This window comes from Grammomys surdaster, unplaced genomic scaffold (genome assembly GCF_004785775.1).
Source record: "Grammomys surdaster isolate TR1022 unplaced genomic scaffold, NIH_TR_1.0 99, whole genome shotgun sequence".
NCBI classification, from domain to species: Eukaryota; Metazoa; Chordata; class Mammalia; order Rodentia; family Muridae; genus Grammomys; species Grammomys surdaster.
In genome coordinates this window covers 410,989-428,761 of record NW_021604578.1, presented here as the reverse complement: position 1 = coordinate 428,761, position 17,773 = coordinate 410,989, and positions in this window count along the sequence as shown.

Below are 17,773 nucleotides of genomic sequence, written 5' to 3'. Positions count from 1 at the left end.
TTTTCCATGAATGGCAGAGTTGAGAATTTCCCTGGCTCATTGCTGCTTCCTCTACTGCCAAACTCATTATGTAGAAAGAAAAAAATGGGCATAAAAATTGAAATGTCTCTTGAGGGTTCTTAATGTTACTCTATCCTTCAGTGACAACTACATAGCGAAAGAATGACAGGCCTTTCTACGCTGGCCAAACCATTGGCAGCATTTTAGGTTAATGTTAAATTTTTCATCATGAGATGTAGATGGTTTGTGTTGGCCCATGTCTGTGCTCAGATGTGGTCACACTGCAGTGAACATCAACACACTCACTGGAGTCCTTCAAAACCTAGAGATTCATTTCACTGCGGAGGACTAAGATTTCGAAAACTCTTTCCAAGTGGAACCCAATGCAAAGCTAGAAGATGCTGAATGAAAATAGCCTTCTTGCTATGAGTCAAACTCCATGGATACTGAGATGTTAAGAAAGGTTTAAACACACTTTTAGAGCCCCTTGGCATCGTTTCTAAAGACCTTTTTTGGTATATCAAGGGTCAGAATGAAACCTTACCTGTATATGCCCTCATTTTCATGCAAATTCATTCACCCTTGCATCCACAGACATGGCCAATATCATCCTAGCTGAATCAATTATTACAGCAGTAGTTCTTGTTCACGGGAGGTATCAGGTCTTCAGAGAACTAAATCATATACATCGGAAATTCCTTGAAACTTAGAAAAATGTTTTCTGACACTATTGACCAACCACAAATTATTTGGAAGCGTTGTCAATCAAACATACAAGGTGGTATTAGTGACCCAAGAGCTGACCCCAGTCCAGATTACCGGAACAAGCTGACACCATATTTGAGAGCCTGTCAAAAAGCACTACTTGGTACCATCTCAAGAGACATAATGGTCAGCTAAGTGTCAGTAACTATCTGATCATTCAAGCCACATGGGACACAGGTGACACAGTCATTCTTCATTCATAATTTGCCCGAATATTCAAACACAATCAGACTCCCTGAAAACACTCCATTTGTTTCAAAGACTCCAACAAAAGTCTGTTCAACCAAGACATAGCAAAGTGCCTTCAACTAATCTACGGCCTGTGGGCTCATTGGGAACTAGTTTGTGAGGTCAAAGCTTGTACACAAGGGAAATCAAAACATGTGCAAATGTAGCTGAATCTCTCTCCTCCAGGAGCATGGCTGGGAAAGTCATGTAAATATACAAACACACTGAGTTGTATTGTGAAAGGAGCCGTTTGTTTTACTAACACAAGTTGGTATGGTGCAAGATTTTTCTTGGCAAATAAACAGGACACGATGGAAAAATTTGTAAACAATAGGGATTTCTGGCAGTTTGTTAAAAAACTGAATGAATGGACTTTCCAAAAGGGAGAGAGAGAGAGAGAGAGAGAGAGAGAGAGAGAGAGAGAGAGAGAGAGACTCTTCTTCCCCCATCTCCCATGAAATGCTATTCACTTATAATAACTTTAAAAGTCAAAGAAGATGAAGAATAAATGGACCAGAAATCAACAAGGCCTGTTAAAAGTACCATTTGGTCAACAGTCAGCTAACCTGCCAAATGCTCAATGGGAGGAACTACGCAAGCCAAGCCTGGCTAGCTAGATGAGCAAGCAGTCTCTCAGTGGTAGACGCACATGAGAGTTCAGAAGGTGAAGAAACCACTCCTCTTCCCAGAATTCTTCTGACAGAGATTCACATACAAGCATTGCTCTAATTACCAAATGTTACTCTAAAGCCTCATATTCTTGCTTGCATACATAGGTTTCTAAAAGATCTACTAGCTAAAGGCCAAAACCATAAAGAAGCTTCTCAAACATGGAGTATATAATGTAAGAAATATTAACCTGGGGTTACAAGGATGACTAAGTGCTTATGGACAGATATTGTTCTTATACAGGACCCAAAACCCATCTTCAGCATCTGCAGAGGGCAGCTCATAGCTACCTATAATTCCAGCTCCAGAACATCCAACATCTTTCTCTGGCCTCTGAGGACACAGCACTCGTGTTCAGAGAACCACACACAGACACACATGTATATACATGAGTACACCTTTAATTTAAAAAAAAATAACTGAGTCTAGTGACTCAAGAGAAAACGGATTAAGTCTATTTTCAACATCCTATACATCTCTTTTTCTACTTGATCATTCAGAGTAGCTGAAAATACACTCATACATATTCAGATACAGGCATCTGCTCATTTCACACTAGTACCCTCAGCAGTAATTAATATGTTCACGTGTGTGCAAAACATTATAAATTCAATCTTTTCTTAAATTAGTTTATGCTGAAAAGATTTTTTTATTTATGTGTGTGTGTGCGTGTGTGTGTGTGTGTGTGCATGTATGTGTGTGTGTGTGTGTGTGTGTGTGTGTGTGTGTGTGTTCTTCCAGGTGCTAATATGTGCACAAGTACCTATGCATGTGCAAAAGTGTAGAGGCAGAGGTCAACTTTAGGTGTCATCTCCCAGGAGACACTCACCTTGTTTTGTTGAGACAGGCTCCCTCACTGGGAACTAGAGTTCACTGACCAGGCCACTCTGGCCATCCAGCGAGACCCAGGGTTCCTCCTGGCTCCTCCTTCCCAGAGCTGGGTTATGAAATCCAGCCTTTTACATGGATGCTCAAGTTCTCCATACTTGCAGAGTAAGTTCAAGTATCTTCTCAGCCCCCAACATTGAGAATAATGTTAATTAAGACTTTCATACACTTTACCGTGCCAAACCATATAAAGCTGCGCATAGAAGACACTGAGTTTTGGCATCCAACTTCAGGTCCTTCTCCTTACAGAGCTGGAGCAATCTTTAGTTATTACACCTAAGGCTATTTCTCCTTCAGTTCTAGATTCTTTTCTTCTTCTCCCACTGTTCATAAGCCAGCGTGTTTGGAGATACGTCCTTTCTCATTCATTGGTGTCTGTAGGGGCCACTTACATACGTTAAGTCTGTACTCTACCAAGTAACAAATGTTAACATTTGTTAACCATATCTTACACCACACTAACTTCATATATTCAGGTATGCACATGAAAAAAAAACGTTCTGGTTATATATACTGTCGTAGGAGCTGGTGATGCTTTCTTTTCAGAAGTGAGACTATAGTGGATTTCCAAGTGGTATGGTGGCCTTGAAGATGCCTCTGTGCAACTTGGTGAAAGAGAGGGTCAGAATAAGAAATTATTACAAGGAGAAGAAGAGAAGAGCTTGAGAAATTTCAAAGACGTGAAAGGTACCTGAAAAGCAAATAAAACAATAGATGTAAAAGAAAAGAAAAACAGTAACACGCAACTTCAGCCATGGGAGAAGGAAAGCAGGGAGTCACCTGCAAGAGGAACGATAAGCCAAGTGAGAAATGGGGGGTCTTCCCCTCAGGACAAGCCCCCCCAACTCCCACAAGCCTCAAAACCAGTGGCAGAGATTAGTAAGTCTGCTTCTAAATGGCTCCGATTTCTAATTGTTATCTAAAGATGTTTGCAGATAGCACTTCTGTTGTGTGGCACTATTTGACTTACAGGGCAGCAGCCAGATACAATCATGAAAGGAAATTTATTATTAAAAACTGAACAGCCCTGCAGACCTCAGAACAGGCAGCAACGACAGGCAGGTCAGGAGCCTCCATGCAGCCTGTTGCAACTTCAGGGTTAAGAAAATGTCCAGAGAGGCAGTTGTGGAGAGCAGGCGAGCATGCTGATGAGCCAAAGTGTGCAGGTTTTAGAAGGCTCAACTCAGGCAGGGAATAGCATAGTCTCATCTCTGATGGCCAAGGGTAATATATCAGAGATTGAAAGTAACCGTGGAGTCCAATAGCTTTGAGCCTGAAGTCAGTGGGTACATCGGCCTCTGGCCTACCAATGTTGCATTCAGAGCTCAGAAAAGCCACCAACATACTTGACATCTGTAGATGAATCCCTCCAGGAGTGTGATTAATACTCGGGCGGGGCGGGGCGGGGCGGGGCGGGGCGGGGCGGGGAGGGGGCAGGGCTGCGCATGCGTCAAAGTATGAAAATACATCATCTACTTGAACAGATATCAGAGTTACTTTCCCTACTCCCAAAGTACTTGAGAGACACCTCTTGTGGGAACATTTACTGCTCCAGGAAGCATGAGCTCAGGAATCTTGAAAGGATGAAGCGACTCAGTTCACAGACTGCAGAGCCAAATGTGACCAGCAGAGGGCTCACATGCGCAAAGAAGGAAAGCTCCTAAGTGAAAACCACTCTGATGGACACCCCGTAATCTGTCCAGTACTGGCTCAGCACCAGCACCAACGATGAGAAAGACAAGAGCGCCCAAGTCCAACAGCACACCTCCGTGAACATAGCCGGCATAATCCAAATTTTCAAGGAAAGAGAAAAATTCACTCCAATATTCAAAGCACTTCTTGAAATTTGTTACGTTAGCCAAAAGAGATAAAGCAGGTCACTGTACATAAATAAAAGGAGCAATTGACTGAGATGATTTAGCAATCGCAAGCATACACACGCGAGCACGCGCGCCAACTGTTAGAGCACTGACTTTCGTAAAATAAACACACATGGATGTAACATGTCAGCTAGCTCTGATGCAATAATAGTGTATGATTTCAGTATCCAACACCGGTGCATCTCTACCTAGGTCTTCATGTTGAAAATCATATAACTAAAAATACTAAGCGTATTAGTTTTAATTTATTTCATTTTAAATAACTGCATAATTATCCATGGTATGGATTAATTAGAATGAATAATTTCCTCATTTAATACTATTACTTGGTTTCTTGTCCTTTGTTATTTAAAAATAGCAGGGTCCAGTCATAATTTAAGCACCAATGCACACATGTGTAAAGGCGCAAGAAGGCTTCTCCCACAGAACATGGAAGAGGGCTTCTGCATACTCACCTTCTACCTCTACAATACTGCATGAACTCCGCAATGCTTTCCAACTGGCCCACTTCCATTCTTATCCGTCTCTATCCTACTGTTCACCTTGCATCACTGCATTATTAAGATAGTTGTTCGAATTTGGTTCCATTTCTCAGAACCTTCCAGAAGTTTCTATCCACAGGGAACATGTCATCACAACTAACCAAGCCCTGTACAATTAGACCACTGACAGCTGTTTGAAATTCATCCCCTGACATTCCTTAGCCATTCAGCCCTCCAAATCCTTTCTCTTCACTAATCTTCCTCAACAATACTAAGAATCCAGGTTGAAAAGACAGCTCAGGAAGTTAAGAGCCATTCGCTGCACTTCCAGAAGACCCAGGTTCAATTCCCAGCAACCACATGGCAGCTAACAACCATCCACAACTCCAGTTCCCCATTTCTAGCCTCCATGCACACCAGCAAATATGCAGGGGGGAAAAAAAGCACCCATACATACAAAATAAAAAAAAAACCTCAAAAAGCAATACCAAGAGTCCTTAAGTACCAGTCTTTGGTCCGATAATTTTTTCCCATCAGCCTTTGCTCCTGACAAGGTTTTCCCGTCTGAACCTTCTTCCGAGAAGCCCACAGCTCCTTTATATGCTTTATCCAAACATCTGCTTAAATTGCTTCTTTTCCAATTTCTATCTGGAAAGCTGCCCATTGTGGTTGGAAATATAGCTTAGCCGTTAAAAGCTCTTACTGTGCTCTTACAGGACCCAGGTTTGAGTTCCAGCACACACGTGAGGTGACTTACAACTTTACCTGTAACTCCAGCTTCAGAGGGCCTGACACCTTTTTCCTCTGTGGTATCACTTATACACTCATGTGTATATAACAAAACACTCACATGTGCACACACACACACACACAAATACATTTTAAAAAACCTGTTTCTTTAAAGATTTTACTTTTATTTGTTTATTCATTTTATGTATGTGAGTACACTATAACTGTCTTCAGACACACCGGAAGAGGGCATTGGATCCCATTACTGATAATTGTGAGTCACCATGTGGTTGCTGGGAATTGAACTCAGAACCTCTGGAAGAGCAATCAGTGCTCTTAACCACTGAGCCATCTCTCCAGCCAACGAATCCTTTTTAAAAAGGTCATCCCTTGTCTTGGTCTATTTGTCTTTGAGTCACTGACATAATAAAATCTGATGTTAGTATTTCTTGTCTTTCATTACAATGTAAGTGCCAGGGACTGGAGAGATGGTGCAGAGGTTAAGAGCACTGACTGCTCTTCTAGAGGTCCTGAGTTCAATTCCCAGCAACCACATGGTGGCTCACAACCATCTGTAATGGGATCCAATGCCCTCTTCTGATATGTCTGAAGACAGCTACAATGTAGTCATATACATAAAATAAATTAATTAATTTTAAAAAAGAACAAAAGTGCTGTGCCTTGTCCAACACCTCCAAGACTCTGCACTGCATAAGTAGATGCTACATAAATATATGTAAAAATATATTCATGCACAAAACAAATTAAAAAGAAAAACATAGCCCATGTAGATTTAGGATCCCTCAAGAGAGTTCTACTTAGAGGTATGTCTGCCAGGACTGGCTCCAGCAAGCCTGTCATTTTGTATTAGTCCTTCCTGCTGCTAAATGCTTTCCATAAGCAGAGACAGTTAAATTTTTTGTGAAATCAGATAATTACATAACCGTCCTGAGGAGTCTTTATGTTACTAGTACTGTTTCAAAGAGTTTCTGAGTTCTTTGTGGTCTCCCTGGACCTGAATGCCCAGCCCTTAGAAACCGAGGACAACACTGGAAACATATCTGTGTGGTGTTCCTTTCACTTTGTGTTATAGTGTCAAGAGGATCTGGGAAAAGGGAACGTCAACTTATATAAATTGCTTCTTGTTTTCCTAAGTCCATAATAATTGAAAAGACATGCATTCTCATTATCTTCTACTGACATAATTTAAACAATGATGTCACTATTTGTTTCCTTGTGTTGGTATGTAAGTGCCATGCCTTGAGTAAATACTCATAGCCTGTATGTGGATTTGAGACTCAATCAGTAGAGATAATTAATTAGTTTGTAATAACTGTCCCATGAAATGGAAAAGGGCTGGAGACTCCATAAAACAGAATAGTAAAAAAGAGATTAACATTAACTATTACAGCTTATCTAATGGTTTGTCATGATTTTACTATATTTTCTGCTCCTGGGAAATTAGAAGTTAGGGCAAGGACTGAAGGAGCTGAGGGGGTTTGCAACCTCATAGGAAGAACAACAATATCAACCAACCAGATCCCCCAAAGCTTCCAGGGACTAAACTACCAACCAAAGAGTACACATGGAGGGACCCATGGCTCCAGCTGCATATGTAGCAGAGGATGGCCTTATCTGGCATCACTGGGAAGGGAGACCCTCTGTCCTGTGGAGGCTCGATGCCCCGGTGTAGGGGAATGCTAGGACAGTGAGGCAGGAGTGGATAGGCAGGTGGGAGAGCACCCTCCCAGAGGCAGGGAGAGGGAGGAGGGGATGGGGGTTGTGGAGGGGAAACTGGGAAGGGGGATAACATCTGAAATGTAAACATAAAAAATAACCAATACAAAGAAAGAAAAACACGTAAGGGAAAAACATTTCACCACATTGAAACGACTGCCTCCCCCTCAAGCCTTTAGAATCCCACATTCAGCTTGTTCAAAATCAAAGAAACTTTGTAGAAGATGAAGGTAGCTGGTTTCACCTGATGATGGGGAGACATGTTGTGTGCATGAGAGCAGTAGAACTAGGAATCCCTTCCCCCCACCCCCAGACGGAGTAGTGAAACCTCAGGCTTCCTCTCCCCAGCCTTAACCCAACTGAGGCCTCTTAGGTGTAGATCCTAAACCACTTGCATCTTCATCAAGAGGTGACAAGACAGTAGAATGGAACTTACACTTTTCCTTAAACAGTGTAGCCAAGTAGTTGTCAAATATTGAACTAGGCATCTTAAATTATTATTTCATTTAGTGCAACAAACCCTGTATCTCAACTATGAGGAATTACTCAATTTACCTGTATGTAGGTAAAAAAAATTTTAACCTTATTTTTAATAATGTTTTTTAAGTGTTTTAACTTTTTTTTTTTTTAGCTCACCACCTGCCAAAGGTAGTGGGGTAAAAAAGGTTATTAGGAGACGGGGGAAGTGGATCTGTTTAGAAATTGTTTTTTGGAGCAAATCCCACCTGCGTTGTCAGGAGGTTAGTAGTTTAGTGTTTAGGAATCATGAGCAGCAGCTCAATCCACTCACAAGTATTTTATGGATCTACCAGCAGTCTAGTTTAGTAGTGTTGGGATAGCAACCTCGGCGGTATGACCTGGTGCAGACAGCCAGGCCTTAGCCAAATTGGCACTAGAACCATCAGGGACACCAGAAGTTTCTTAACAGAGATATGAGACTACAAGGTGTTATGAAGTTAACTGTGTAAGTCAAGCCCCGTCCCGTCACTGTCTGTTGAGTTTCATTCATATTTTCTTTTTTTTAGAGATTTTTATTTATTTATTTTATGCGTATGAGTACACCACCATTGCTCTCTTCAGACACACCAGAAGAGGGCACCAGACCCCATTACAGGTGGTTGTGAGCCACCACGTGGTTGCTGGGAATTGAACTCAGAACCTCCGGAAGAGCAGTTGGTGCTCTTAACCACTGAGCCATCTCTCCAGCCTGTATTTATATTTTCTTTAAGCATTAAGTGTCCTCTATGGGTCCTGCCTCACCACAAGTCTTGTCTTAGTACATAAGTCTGTCTAAGTCTATATCAGCTGACATCACTTTGTCAATTGGCCCAAGTCCACAAAAGCGACAGAACATCATCAAAAAATACTGTCAAAAGTTTCTTAGTATATACATATATATATATATTTCTGCCAAATAGAGTCTAGTTATATATTATAAGACAAACCAATACATGTATCTTATTAGTAAAAAATCTTTTATTTTATGTCTTTTTTATGTGTTTATTTTAGAAAAATATCCTTTCACCTATGTCTACTTTAGTAAAACATTTTTTAGAGACTGTCTTAGCAAACTATCATTTTACCTGTGTCCACTTCAATAAATCATTTTTACGCGTCTTTTTTAATAAAATACCTTTTTATCTATGTCCACTTTAAAAAAAAATTTATGTGTTTGCTGCAGCCAAATATCATCTGACTCAATTGACTTTTTAAAGAACGCTTACATTTTTATTTCATCTGTGTAATTTATATTGTCTGGCAAAGCCAAGATTTGAGCCTTAGCAATGTAACTCCCAAGCTCACACTTAGAAACTTGACCATGTTCTCCATAAAATAACTCATAGATGATAGTGTAGGAAAAGAGACCTTTCTCGGGAAGATGGAACATTGCAATTTAGATCCTCCTAACTCATGGATAACCTGGGTGGACACGGTGACATGTGCAAAACCTTCCCTGAGTAATCTGCTGTTCACAATGCTTTCTTTTTTTTTAATAATTTATTTTTTCTCAAATTGTAATTAATTCACACAGGGGTATAAACACAGAAAGGCAGGATGTGGGGAAGGGAATGGCACTGGAGTGTAGGTGATCCGGGGGAATACAGATATCTTCAGAACCGGGTATCGGCTGGGTGAAGGTTTAGGGGACAAGTCACTATGACTCTGCCTATGACACGCTTGTCCTTATCTAAGTTGGTATTGTCTGCAAAGGCTATCTATTTACAAGGTCTATGGCTACTCAGGCTAGTAAATTTCCACAAAAGCTGCCTGTTTACATTAGCTTATAGCCATCTGTTTCAATGTTTTTCCACTGAGACCCAAGACTTGGTGTTAGTATACATGTATGACAGGCCTATTGCTGATTTTAGGCCTATGGCTGATTTTAGGCCTTCAGTGTGTAAGCAGGGCAGCCCCTGACATCTCCTCCCTTCTCTAAGTATAGAAGGGCTGTGGCACTTCTAAACTTGTGGAGGCGGGGATAGAGGCCTGACCTCCAGTACTTGAAGGGGACCTTGTAATGGCTCCAGTCCTCCTGTCATTGTCCAGTGAGGCATGAGGGCCATACCCGTCCCGATGTCTTTTTCCTGGAGAGGGGATACTTTTGACATCAACCCATATGCAGTCAGGCTTGTCCCTCAGGGAACCCAGATAGATATTTTTATCTTTTATTTATAGTCCCTTGCAGTGCTTAGCCTCGCAGCCTAAGCAAGAATTTAGATCGCCTGTCAGAGGGGGTTCTGGGTGGCCTGTCTCTGCTAGCTCTAGGGGCAGAAATCCCCGCTTTTAGGTTGGGTGGAGATGGGTTTTGGGAACACCCTGTATAAAGTAACAACCTCATCTTGAGTCTCGTGGTCCTCCATAGCTAACTTATGATAATATATCTGAGTAAGTTTTGCTACCAAATTATTTATCTGTTGTATCACAGAGTTAGTCCGCCTATTTGAGGGCCAAGGACCAGCAGAAAAAAGCAAAAAGAACCCAAATAATGGTCCCAAGATGGGAAGAAATAGGGTTGACAACCTTGGAGAGGCTGAAAACCAATTCTTGTACCAGCATTCATCTGTCTCTTTCTCTCTCTGATTTTTCTTAGGGCCTTCACTGACCTATTTCATGCCCTCTTTAACCCTCCTTGTCTTGTCTATGTAAAGGCAACCTTGTTCTTTAAGGACTGTACACAGTCAAGAGCTGTACACAGCCTTTTCTATTGTAATAGAGTAAATCAAGTCCAATAAGGATCTTTGCGATTTTAGGAGGTCTCTTCAGACAGTGGAAACAAGGGATTTCTTCAGATTAGTGATGTCAATCTCTAGCTGTTTGATGTTCTTGTCAATGGCCCTTCAAAGGTCTGAGTAGTATATGTTTGGAGGCCAGCATCTGGATTAGAACTTCTAACAGCAGACATCACGGGTGATTCATTTTTACTTGGGATGCTGCCTGAGTTAAAGCTCCTGGGGGTCCCTCTTTCTCTCGGTTTTCTGGGGTTGGGTACGGAGCTGCCGCCTGTGACCTGCTCTATGCTCGGGCCCAGACCAGAAGTCCACAATGCTTTCAATAAATACAAGTAACAGTCAAATTCAGAGAAAAATAGTTCTTGGGGATTCAAGAGATAGATTAATCGGTAACGTGCTTGCCATGGAAGTGTGTAGACCTAAGTTCTATCGCCAGGATCTACATAAAAAGTCAAGTGTAGTGGCTCACACCCGTGATCTTGAGCACTGGAGAAGCAGACACAGTTAGATCCCTGAGGATCAGGGGACAGCCAGCCTACCCAAATTTGGTGGCCCTAGGTCCCTGAGAGTGGGACTGTCTCAGATAACAAAACGGATGACTCACTAGGAGCAGTTCCCAAGGTTGGTCTCTGCCATCCACACACACATGAGCACAGAGACATGCGTGCACTCGAGCGCGCGCGCGCGCACACACACACACACACACACACACACACAGTATTTTGTAAAATATCGATTAAAAATGAACTAGCAGGCACTAGCAACCCCTTTCTATTTTAATGCAAAATTACCACATCAGCAAAATTCAGCTCAAGGAGAAAAGACTGAGTTCAATGGAGGGAAAAAATGAGTAAAATACGAATACTTAATGCCTTGGATTTATGTTACACCGCAGCTATGTGCCTGTGATAATTTGACTTGCATTGCTAATTTGAAAAAGAAAGAGTGCTCCAGAACATGTTCTACTCCAGAGAAATCTACACTTACAAGCCTTGTAATCTGTGGTTATGTCTTGTAGCGTGCCGGTTACCCCAACTTGTCTAAACAAAATTAGGTTAGTTTCATACAATGTACACATTTGATTGAATGCAATTAAGAATGTATGGGCTCAACCTTCCAATTATGTCTAATACTTTCTAGCAATTTCTGGAATGCTTTGTATTATGAGGAATTTGTTTCGTGCCGTGCATTATAAGGCTGAAACTGGAAAAGACTGTGTGCCTTATGGGAGGAAAATGTTAAGAAAAGTATTGTTTATAAAATACGTAAACTAACAATGATGAGTTGAAGAATTCCATTTAGCCTGCTTTCTTTTTGTAATTCCACACATCATAGGATCTAAGATCTCAGACAAAACTCTGTACACTTTATTCCAAAAGCGAAGTTTTGGTCACTGATTACTGGGCAGTGTGAGTTAGCTGTAGAACTAGTCAGCAAAAGAAAAAAAATCTAAATTGCCCATTTTCTTATGAAATGAATTTAAAAAATCTCTTGCCTGCTCAAAACAGTAATACTACACAACAAACACAGCTGAAAAGAACACTGGGCTTTGTCCCCAAACCTAGAAAACCTAGGTATAAAGTTTGAGAAAAAGAGACAAGCAATAACAATGAGGAAAAACATAAAAACAAAATGACAAAAATAACCAAAGCTATATCAGGCTGTTAAGGAATATACCATACACAAAATAAAGGTTGTCACATCAAAGATACAAATCGTGTAGGGAGGGGAAGAAGGTATGTGTTCCTGTGTATTGGAAGCTGATAGCAGCTTTAAATGGCCTGTTAAAGCCATTTCATGATGTCATAAAAATCTCAAAAGCCAGCAAATACACAAATAATTAAAAGAAAACCAAAGGTTATCACTATAGGAAATGACAAAATCGTAAGAGCATACAATTAGTAAAAGAACCTTTATTCTAGAGAACAATGAAAAATAAATTACAAAAGAGCACAAATAATTCCTTATCTGTCAATGAAACCTGAACTGTGGATACAATAAATTCTCCAACCAAAATATCAGCCTAAGTTTTTTTTTAAAAGATCCAAATAAAAGATGCCTATTACATTTAAGAAAACATATAAGCTGAAAGTAAAGGTATAGGAGATATTCCCCAGAATGATCAACCCCAAAAACATACACACAAGTAGCATTATGTAGACTGATAAGGTTTTACTTAGGACTATATATGCATATATACATATTCATGTGATAACAATGAAAAAGAGGTCATGAATTTGAAAGAGAGCACTGAGGGTTTGTGGGAGGGCTTTGAGGGGAAGACAGAAACACTGTAATTATGATTTTCAAAAAAGAGTATTTGAAAAGCACACTAATTAGTGACAATATTAACAATACGTAGTAACTAAAATAGATGCCAAGTCAAAAGCTGTCTAGTTGTCAGTTATCTATATCTATAAAAGAATTATATACCTATATCTATATAGAAATATCTATAAAGTAATTAACCAATCAAGAGAATATAACAGTTATACATTCATCCAAAATTAGAGAAGCTAATACAGAAAAATATTAATATATAATATTAATATTAATATACAGAAAATATTAATGTGTATGAAGAAAGAAATATCAGCACAATAGTGTTAGGAGACTCTAACTCCTGGCTCTGAACAATAGATATATAAACCAGGCTTAAAATTAATTAAAAAATTAAACTGTATTCCACTTTGATCAAATGTACCAAATAGACACACATAGAACCATCCACCTCATGGTGACAGAACACACCTTACTTCTTGTACATAAAACAATCTCCAGAGTAACCCACTTAGCCAATCCTACCTAATTTAAGATTACAGAAATCATGCCTAGTACTACTTTCAATGGTATTAAAAAAAATCAACAATAGAATCTCAAAAATTTCTCAGGGACATAGAAATTAAACTATGTACTCCTGAACAGAAAACAGGTCAGGTAATAATTTTTTAAAAAACATATAAATGTCTTTATACAAATTACAATGGAAACAATTTTTACTAAAACTTTGGATAACAAAAAAGTAATTCTAAGATGGAAGTTTGTGGAAATTCATGCCTACATTAAAAATGAGGAAGGTCCTGAATAGATATCCTAACATTGTGATTGAGGAACGGGAACAAAACAAGTGTTCAAATGCAAGGCAAGCTTAGCAGCAGGTAAGTAATAATAAAACTCAAAACAGCAATAGCTAAAATAAAGAAAATAAAAATCACAGTAAATATCAACGAAACTACCAAGATTTAAGAGAGAAAAAAATGTAAGGCCTAAACAGGCCAGTAACAATAGAAAAACTGAGGGGTGTGGAGCTCCCGGGGAGATGGAAAGATGGTTCACTAATTGAGAATGTGCACTGTTCTTGCAGAGGACCCAAGTTCGTTCCCAGCACCTATCAGGTAACTCACAACCTCCTGTAACTCCAGATCTTAGGGGTTTGACATCTAGTGCCTTCTTCGGGCTTCTTCTGGCTCCTCATATGCACATACCCACACGCATAACATATATTTAAAAAATTGTTTTAAACTTTTTATTAAAAATAGTTTCTTTTCTCATACAATATAACCCGATTATAGTTTCCCATCCTCATTCCCTCCCCAGTCCCGTCGTCTCCAGATCCACTCCCTTTCTTTCTCTCATTAGAAAAATTACAGGCTTCTAAGAGATAACAATCCAAGATGACAAAATAAAATATAATAAGATGAAGCAAAAAGAAATTCATATCAAAGTTGGGCACAACCGAACAGGAGGAAAAGAGTCCCAAGGGCAGGCAATAGAGTCAGAGACCCACACATTCTCATAGTCAAGAGTCCCATAAAAAAAAAAAAAAAAAAAAAAAACACTAAGCTAATACTATAATATAAGTGCAGAGGACCGGGTGCAGACCCATGGAGGTCCTGTGCTTGTTGCTTCTGTCTCTGTGAGCTCGTATGCACCTTGCTTAGATGATACATGGTGCCTTGTTCTCCTAGTGTCCTCTATACCCTCTGACTTTTACCGTCTTTCTGACTCTCCTGAGGATTCCCTGAGCTCTGAAGAGAGGGATTTGATAGAGACCTCCAGTTTACACTCCCCGCCTCTCTCTGTATAACGTCTGGCTGTAGGTCTCTGCATCTGTTCACGTATGCTGCCAGAGGAAGCCTTTTGATGATGACTGGGTAAGACACTGATCTACGAGTGTAGCAGAATACCATTAGGAATCATTTTCTTGATTTTTTTTTTTTAGATCAATCATGTTTGGTTTTACTCTAGATCTCTGGGCTATCTAGCTTCTAGTTCTTGTTTACCCAAGCAGTGTTGGATGTGGGTTTCTTCTCACACAGTGGACTTCAGTCAAATCAGAGACTGGTTGGCTACTACCATAAGTTCTGTGCCACCACAGCCCTAGCATATTTTGCAGGCAGAGCAGATTGTAGGTCAAAGGCTCTATGGTTGTTCTCTAAGAGATAACAACCAAACGCAGCAAAGTAAAATAACACGAAGCAAAATTTTTCGTATCAAAGTTGGACACAGTAACTCAACCAAAAGAAAAGGGTCCTAAGAGCAGGAAATAGAGACAGAGACTAACTCTTTATCCTACTCATGAGTCCCATAAAACATGGGCCTGTGTCCACACTTCTCTTTTAGTAACAACAAAGAGATTAGAACACGGAGGTGAAAGCTCCATGCAGGTACCAGCTTGACTTCTCCATGTTCTATGAGTTATATCGATGTTGTCCTCAGCAGTGGGACCCTGTTGTCAGTTGACAGAGAGCAACCCTTTGTCATAGCATTAGTCTTGGTTGTTTGGGGATTTTCATTGGACCCCCAGTCAACCACTCAGTTGAATGCAACCCAGTCCTACTACTGGACGCCTTGCCTGTTTGCAAGCAAGAGATTATCAGTAAGGATGTCTGAACAAGTCACAAATTATATTAACTGCTTAAAATAAAATTGTATTTCTGCCGGGCAGTGGTGGCGCACGCCTTTAATCCCAGCACTTGGAAGGCAGAGGCAGGTGGATTTCTGAGTTAGAGGCCAGCCTGGTCTACAGAGTGAGTTCCAGGATATCCAAGGCTACACAGAGAAACCCTGTCTTAAAAACAAAAATTGTATTTCAACTCTCCTTCTACCTCTTGCCCAAGTTTGTATTCCGCAACAAGCCATCTTCTTCATGCCTCACCTTTCTCTAACAATATGTGATAAAGACAGACACGCTTACTTAGCAACACTTTGTAAGGAAAACTTTACATGCACACCCTCATTGAAACCTATCATTACCCAATAAACACACTACCACAATTAGGTGAATTAGAGTTATGAAATGTTCTATCCAATTAGGAGGGGATGTTCTACAACTAGTTTGATACAAAACCAGAAGGAAGGAAATCAGCAAACCATTCTGAAAAGTAAACATTTCATGAATCACTCATTAGAACTAAACGCATGTCTCCTTGAAGTGGTGGGAAAAGTTATCTATCTCGACCAACAAAAGGCACAAAGACATTGCGTAAAGCTTCTGAGTGAGGAGTACAATCAGTAGGAAATCCAGTTTGCTAGATCCTACTCCCGTTTCATGGCATTGGTTCGTTTGCCAAATTACTTCCTTTTCAGCCCAGTGTGCAATCACCATCATTATGTCAGCCTGTGTGCTCATCTGTTACCTCACCTCTAAAGTGCATTTACCTTTTTCTTCCTGGTATGTAAGTACCTGATTGCCCATCTCCTTGTAGTTGTTGTTGTTGTAGTTATAGCATCATTTCTCCTTTCCCTTTTCTCCCTCCAAACCCTCCCATATACATTTAGTATTGAAAAACCAATCCTTCTGCTCTTCCCCAGGAAAGACTTTCTACCATTCTCAGCTTTCCTTGGTTGCCAGTAGCTTTTCTTTTTTCTCTAAGGTTGAGTGAGGCCTTCTGAGCTTTCTCATTTCCTGGTTAGCATGTTTATTGATGTTGTCTTTTAGAAGAGGAGAGGGTCTTGTTTGGGCAACCATGTTGGTGAAGCCTTGTGGATGTGGCTTCTGACATTACCTGAAGACACAATCTCTTAGCTAACTCCCTGTTCTCCTGGCCCTTACGAGCTTTCTGCCCTCTGTTCCACAATGATCCTGAGGGGCAGGAGTTGTATTGTAGATGGATCAGCTGGGACTTGGACTTGGGTCCACAACTGATTCTGTTTAGTTAATGGTCTCTGATGAAAAGAGAAGTTTCCATGATGACAGGTGCTCTGCCTAGTCTTATGTTGAGTTGACGCCAGCGTTTTAGAAGAGGGAAACTCAGTTGAGAAAAAATGCGCCCACCAGCTTGGTATGTGAGAAAGCCTGTGATGCCATTTCTTGATTAATAATTGATTTGGGTGGGTCTAGCTCTCACTGTGGATGGTCCCACCCCTGGGCTTGTGATCCTGTGTGCTGTAAGAAATTAGGCTAAGCAAACCATGAGAAGCACGCTAGTGAGTAGTACTCCTCCACGGCCTTTGTGTTAGCATCTGCCTCCAGGTTCTTGCCTTCTTTGAGTTTCTATCCTGTTTTCCTTCAGTGATGGACTACAGCATGTATACATATGTGAAACAAATCCATTCTTTCCCATGTTGTTTATGGCCATGGTGTTTTATCACAGCAATAGAAACTCTAAATAAGACAAGTAGTGAGAACTATGGATATACATACATACATACATACATACATACATACATACAAATATTTAAGATGTAGTTATGGATTATTCTTGTTTATTAAAGCAACAGTTGTATGCTCTCCTCCAAGATTCATGACTTCACCAGTCCTGGGTAGTTGACTAGGTTTCCAGGACCAGGCATGATTTTCCTGGTCTAAGTTGGTCTTAAGTTCAACTAGAGAGTTGTTGGTTATCACCAGGCTATCTATATCACTACTCATGATGTAGTGGGGTTAATGTGCCATGCTGGTTGTAGCAAGCCACCGCTGTCGTAGCTGGGTAAGACTGTTGATTGCTTCCCTCTTTCATAAATTTGTATGGCTCTTTCTGGTTCCATAAAAGTTAGCCTTCAAGGAAGAGGCAGGCTATCAAGTAAGATTTAACCCAGAGCTTTTGGGCATCGTGTCCAAAGTTCATGGTGTTTTCAACAATAGCAACATATTTTCCACCTAGGGAGCGTATCAAAGGGCAGTATCAATAGCCATTTTGGAGTTTCCTGGAGAACCTTGACC